Consider the following 5,911-nt stretch of genomic DNA (forward strand, 5'->3'; position numbering starts at 1 on the left):
TGAGGCGCGACAGCATGGCGATTCTGCTGGGGACATACTTAGGCTCTTACCGTAACGAATTTGACTTATGTGGATTATTTCTCTTATTTCCCTTTATTTGTCTAAATTTCTATGACATGCACATCCCTTCCCTTATTTTTCTTTATTTCTCTAAATTGCTATGACATGCACATCCCTTCCCTTATTTTCCTTTATTGCTATGACATGTATGCCCTCTCCCGCTTCTTTCATCTTGTCTAAGACTGCTATATCATGACTCTCCCGTCCCTATTTTCCTATTTTCTTCATTATGTTCTCGCACATTTTCATGAGTTAAACTGACTTCTCTCTTTTTTCTTTCTTTTCTTTTCTCTTCTTTTTCATCTTTACCGTGTTATTTACTATTTTTATGCACTTTTATCATGCAAATACTTGCCAACGTATTACTATTTTTGCATAAAGCATGCTCCACATCATACTCCACTCGTGCTCATTATCAACATAGCGGCGCTTGATGAGTGTCCGCGCTTTCATGAAATCACCATTTTAAATCGAAAAGGCTTATTTGCGGTAGACTAGTTGATCAGCAGTGCAGTCGACGGTCCCGTGCCTTTCCCTCTCAAGTTGCCCACTTGAGAGTACCGGTCTAGACCCTTCTAGAATCCCACTCTAACTTGAAATCTACATGCATCATGCTAAACCTAGTACGGATTGAGGCATCATTGACGTAACAACCCACTTAGATAAACCTTGTCCAAAGTCCGACGAGATTTCATAATCCCAAAGGACACTATCATGTTATGTACATTATTTGGAGAAAATATGCCAACATGTTGATCATTATTACGTAAGTAGTTGAATATGGAGGGGGAAAGGCTAACCTTTGTTTGTTTGCAGATAATGAAGCATGAAATCCCCAGGTTCGGCATGGTCCAAAATATCCCGCCTTTGCTAATTGACTGGTGGAAAGACCTTGCACCTTGTGATAAAAATCATGTGAGGAGAGTACTTGGTGACTTTCCATCTTTGCTGAATATTCGACCAAATAGAAAACTGATCGAGGCCGCTACTATGTTCTGGGACGATAAAAAAAGCTGTTTATCGATTTGGCAATATAGAAATGACTCCTCTCCTAGAAGAAATAGGGGTTTCTCCAAGTTACCATGGGATAGTCCGGGACTACTGGTGCCAGAAAATCACACTCCCCGTGGTTTTCTAAAAATGTTGGGCTTTAAGAAGAATGATGAACTGCTCTGTCTAAAGAAATTATACATCCCTTTTGAGTTTCTCTACGAGCGTTATGGACATAACAAATCATATCGCCTTCATCATGACTAATTAGCCATTACCTCTTTGGGATGGGTGCACCACTAGGTTTATATTTTCATTGTCTGCTTCTTGGGATTGTTGATCTTTCCAATACAAGGAAGAAGGATTCATGCCCGCTTAGCCATGGTCGCCGGGACCTTAATGGATGACATTGAAGGACAGACTTACACTATCATCCCCATGATCTTAGCTGAGATGTACCATGCTCTGGATCGGTGCAAGCAGGGGTTCAGACACTTTGAGGGTTGTAATCTATTTCTATAAGTTTGGCTGCTGGAACACTTTCAGAAGGGAGAGTATTGTCAAGAGCTTTTGGGAAGGCCACTGAATGACTACATAGCAACCATCACCCAAAGAAAATGACATTCATTGTAGACAAATTTGCAAAGCCTGGAAATGCTGTAGGCTGGGTGTATTTCTTCAGCAATCTGATAGACAAGCAAGTGCATTGGATGTTTCAATGGTTTCCTAGTAGTGAGTTCATCATCAGATCAAAAGGAACTACTCACTTGGTACTGATTGGGCTGCGAGGCATCTACCCTTACGCTCCTATAAGGGTAATGAGGCAAGTTGGAAGAAAATAAATCATACCTCGGGTTTCCAACATGGTTCAATACAAGGCAAATTTCAAGGGAGATGTCATCCCATTTAAGTTCGAAGCGCAACACATATGGTACCAAAAGATCATCATGGAAGGAGAAACTATTGAGCCAGACAGGTATCACGCCGGCCATATGTACTACTATCTATCCTGGTTAGAAGACGATATAGTTGGGGACATCAAACAAGGAATCAATCTGAAGGATATGATCATAGATGAAGTGGCGGAGGCACAACTGAAGTACACGAGGCTATGCAAAAAGGTGTTCGAATCTGAAGCTAAGCATCTGGAGCAACATAAAGTAAACATGGAGGCGATAAGTGAATGGAAAGAGATTGCCACTAAGTCGACGGAGAGATTAGAATACTTGGAGCAATGACTGATGGAGCTAGAAGGGAAGATGAGAAAGAGACTTTGGGATTGTCAAGGCATGGACGGCGATGAAGGAGGAAAGCTGGAAAAGGCTTACTTATTGCTAGGCATGCGCGATCTGGGAAACATGATTGATGGGTTCAAGAGAGCCAAGCATGGAGAAGGTCCTGTAGGGACCAAATAGATTAGGAGATGATGTTCTTTACTGCTTTTTAGCTTAGATTAGATTTCGATGTAATACGGCTTAATGCCATTAGTGACTTTATTGTCGATTTAGTGAAAGATTGTTTTGGCTTATTTTCACATTAATGAGATGAGGCAAACGCTAGAATCAATTTTCTCCAAGTCTATGTGTCGCTTAGGCCTACCTCAGGCACAATGAGGTCCCCTAAATTAGGATGCGAATTATTGCATGACTTTTTTGAAATATGTTTAAATATTGCAAACACTCTTTTATTTCACATTACTGACTTGGTTACCTTTTGTTTTTTCCTTTATTTATTCCTATTCCCAAAGGTTGGTTCGTGCATACTGGCATCATCAACATACTACACTAGATCCAGAGGTCTTCTACCTCCTCCTTTACCTAGCGACCCGAGAAACAAAGGCAAGGGCAAATGGAAGATGCACGATTTAAGTGGTATCCCGAAAGATAATGCTATTGTGGATGAAAATGTTGAAACTTCAGATGGTAGAAGCACCCCATGGCAGAATGAGTTGGTCTTACGTTTGGAGCAGAAAATCCTAGAACTATAGGGTGAGCTTGAACAAGTCCAAAATCTGGCAAACCTTTCCCTTACTCTCAGTGTTCCCGACATCAACCTGCAAAAACCATAATCCACCACCCATAGCTTCGAATCCTCCCGCACCGCACTAGTATCATAATTCCGCACCTCCTCTAAATCTTAACCCACCGCCAGTGCAAACCCCTCAACAATACCACCATCACCCAACTCAATACCCGCAAATCACTACTTATCACACTCCCCAAAATGCACCTCAACCTACCCCCGATACCCCTCAAACCTTAATCAATGATCACCCATATACCCAAGTTCCAGGAACTCATCAAAGCAATCCGATAAATGTGAAAACCTTACCCCATACCATCATAACAAACCATACCTGAGCCGACTGAGAAGGACCTGCTCATTCGAAACATGGTAGAGGAACTCAAGAAACTTACAGGGAGAGTCTAAAGTGTTGAAGATGGGAAAGGCGTTGAAGGTTTAAACTATGAAGATTTGTGCATTCAGCCAGATGTAGAACTGCCGGAGGGTTACAAACCTCCCAAGTTCAAAATGTTCGATGGAACCGGTGATTCAAAGATACATCTAAGAAACTACTGTGACAAGCTTGTAGGAGTGGGAAAGAATGAACAAATCTGCATGAAACTATTCATGAAGTGTTACAGGAGATGCCTTATCTTGGTATATCAGTCAAAACCCGAAGAAGTGGGCAAATTAGGTAGGTATGGCATTAGATTTCATGGACAGATTCAGGTTCAACACAGAGAACGCGCCAGACATTTTCTATATCCAAAACCTCAAGAAGAAGAAGACAGAAACTTTCCATGAGTATGCTACTCGTTGGAGATCAGAGGCCGCAAAGGTAAGGCCAACACTTGAAGAAGAATAAGTGAACAAGTTCTTTGTTAGAGATCAAGATCCGCTGTATTATGAAAGGTTGATGGTCATCGAGAATCACAAGTTCTCAGACATTATTAAGTTAGGAGAGAGGATAGAAGAAGGAATTAAGAGTGGGATGGTGACTAATTTCGAGGCGCTGCAAGCCACAAATAAAGCCTTGCAATCAGGAGGTATCTCAAAGAAGAAAAAAGTGGGTGCTGTGATGGTAAGCCACGACCCTAAGTCTCCCCTCACATACCATGTACCTCCACCCACTTATCAACCCTCACCCCCAAAATATCAATACTCTGCCACCACCTACCATACCTATAACACTCAACCTGCATATTACCATTCACCTCCACCCGCCCGCCAAAACTACCCAAAGCCACGCCCAAATTTTGACCGCATAACTCCTAGACAATACACCCCAATTGCTGAACCCATAGCCCAACTGTATGAGAGACTGAAGGTCGCTGGTTACGTCACCCCTATTCCTGTTGTTGTTGTTGAGAACCCTTCCAGTGGATCAATCCCAGCAAAACTTATGCCTATCATTCAGGCATGAAGGGCCATACCTTTGAGGAATGCCGCATGTTAAAAGACAAGATTCAGACACTGATTGACACTAAGGTTATACAAGCAAAGGAAGCCGCACCAAATATCCGCAATAATCCTCTCTCGGATCATAGGGGTGAGGGGGTGAACGTGATAGAAACTGATGAGGAATGGGATCAGGAAGGGTCCATTTGACTCATTGGAGAGGGAGACACTCCTAAAACATATCCAGTCACCCTCACGCCAGTTGTGGTACAAACCCAAACACCATTTGAGGTCGAGGTAGTTGCACCCTTCACTGCAATGGTAGCTCCCACACCATCTTACAAGTATGATGCCACCCCATGGGATTATGTTGCAGAAGTAAGAAGAAAGGAAAAATCCAAGATGGAAGAAATAAGTGTCGCGCAAGGTATGACTAGAAATGGCAGAGTTTACACACCTGCGAATCCGGGAGGAACGAGCGAAGAAGCTGCACCTAAGCCGCCTGTTGTTGAGACAGGCATTAGCAATCTTTGGAGGAATATACAAGCAAGGGAATACTCTGTTGTTGAACACATGAACAAGATTCCCGCTCAGATATCCATTTTATCACTGTTACAAAATTCAGACGCACACAAGAATGCCTTGATGAATGTATTAAGTGAAGCTTATGTACCTGCCAACATCACTAGTGGAGAGATGGCTAACATGGTCTGATAGGTACTGGAGAGTCACAAAATTACTTTCCACAAAGATGAGTTACCGTTAGAAGGGTTAAGTCACAACAAGGCATTGCACATCACAGTGTAATTTGAGGACAAGTTCATTGCTAGGGTCCTGATAGATGGAGGTTCGAGCTTGAACATATGCCCGCTGACCACTCTGAAAAGATTAGGTAAAGGCCTGCACGAGATACGAATTGGAAGCATGAATGTGAAGGCATTCGACGGATCTCAGAGAGCCACTATCGGAGAAATCAACCTTGATCTACAGATGGGCCCGACTTGGTTTAATGTTGAGTTCTAAGTTCTAGATATATATACTCTGCACCAGGCTGTGAAGTTCGAATGGAATCATCAGGAGGTGATCATTCAGGGAGATAGAAGCAACCCTATCTACACCAACCAGACCGTTCCAGTCATCGAAAATAGGAGAAAGTTGGGCGGAGAAACATATCATCGCATTGAGCGGGTTAATGCAATTAAAAAGGATCGATGGTGGAGCAACAAGATAGAAAGCATATTGTTGTGGACGGGATATGAACCAGACAAGGGTCTTGGCCGAAAGCTTCAAGGGATCACAAAACCCATACAAGCACAGTATCATGGCACAACCTTTGGACTCAGGTATGAATACACCATGCAAGAGTATCAGGATTGGATACCACCATGGAATGCCAATTACTACCTGTTGGAACAACCCATACCACCTTTGTATCAGACATTCCGTCAAGCTGAAATAA

Source organism: Nicotiana tomentosiformis, chromosome 2 (assembly GCF_000390325.3).
Source record: "Nicotiana tomentosiformis chromosome 2, ASM39032v3, whole genome shotgun sequence".
Classification (NCBI taxonomy): Eukaryota; Viridiplantae; Streptophyta; class Magnoliopsida; order Solanales; family Solanaceae; genus Nicotiana; species Nicotiana tomentosiformis.